Raw genomic sequence first — 1,426 nt, 5'->3', positions numbered from 1 at the left:
GTAAAATAAAAATCTTACTGTAATCTTACGGGTCTTTAACTCAAGTTTCGAGATTTTTTCGAGAACTGTACTTTACAGGATGATGATTTTTTTTTTGTTAAACAGAAAATTAAATGGGCTTTGTAACGGTATCAAACATGCGAAATATGTGAATATCAGTCATAGCGGAAATTGAAAAAAAGTGGAAAAAATCAAGTTTCTAAATCTTACCTTTTGAATTATGAATTTTTTTAAATGTAAAAATAAATATGTTTTTGTACCTGGAATCGCAACCTTTGGGTTTTTACTATTGGATAAATAATTAAAACCGTATTCCAATGGTTTTGAAATTTTTGGCCTAAGTTTTATAGTTTCTGAGAAAAATGCTTTTAAAATTGTAAAATTTGAAATTTTTTTCCCCAAAAAAAAAACAATTTTGGTAATTTTGGCTTGACAATGGTAACATTTTATACTATACAAATGTAAAATGTTCCAGAAAGTCAATTGGGGTTTAGAAAACCGTAAAATTCTTGATAGTTTGGAAGTTATGGACAATTTATTGATTTTGCCTATTTTTTATTTAAAAATATAGAAGTAGCAGTTATAATTTCAGGGTTATCGGTGGTTAACCGCTCCAGTAGTAACCAAATTACGAAAATTTCGAAAAAATGGAAAAAATCAAAAATTCTTTTAACTGTAAAATAAAAATCTTACTGTAATCTTACGGGTCTTTAACTCAAGTTTCGAGATTTTTTCGAGAACTGTACTTTACAGGATGATGATTTTTTTTTGTTAAACAGAAAATTAAATGGGCTTTGTAACGGTACCAAACATGCGAATATCAGTCATAGCGGAAATTAAAAAAAAACGGAATAAATGAAGTTTCTAAATTCTAAATGAATTTTTTAACTGTAAAAATAAAAATGTTTATGTTCCTGGAATCGCAACTTTGGGTTTTTACTGTTGGATAAATAATTAAAACCGTATTCCAATGGTTTTTAAATTTTTGGTCTAGGTTTTATAGTTTCTCAGAAAAATGCTTTTAAAAATGTAAAATTTTGACTTTTACACTTTCTGAAAAAAATATTGTTGTAATTTTATTTTAATATTTTGCACTAAATAAATGTAAACTGTTTCGGGGAGTCGATGCATGTTGTGAAAACAGAAAATTTTTTGATAGTTTAGAAGTTATGGACGATTTATTGATTTTGCCTATTTTTGCCTATACTAGCGATTTTCTCGATAACGGTTAGTCGCAAGACAATAATTTTTTTTCTGTAAGATTGAAAATTTAAAATGCTTTTTAATAGCACTAAAAATATAGGGGTACCAGTAATAATTCCGGAGTTCTCTCTTTTTAGTTGATTTTTGTTTTATGACAATGTCTAATTAAGAAATCAACAACTATATTTGAACATTTCTAATTTTTTATTGAAAAAATGTGAAT

Source organism: Tribolium madens, unplaced genomic scaffold (genome assembly GCF_015345945.1).
Source record: "Tribolium madens isolate multiple individuals breed KSU strain unplaced genomic scaffold, Tmad_KSU_1.1 Scaffold_3;HRSCAF=73;Tcas5.2_LG2, whole genome shotgun sequence".
Taxonomy (NCBI): domain Eukaryota; kingdom Metazoa; phylum Arthropoda; class Insecta; order Coleoptera; family Tenebrionidae; genus Tribolium; species Tribolium madens.
The sequence above is the reverse complement of the archived record's forward strand: the minus strand, read 5'-3'. Positions refer to the sequence as shown.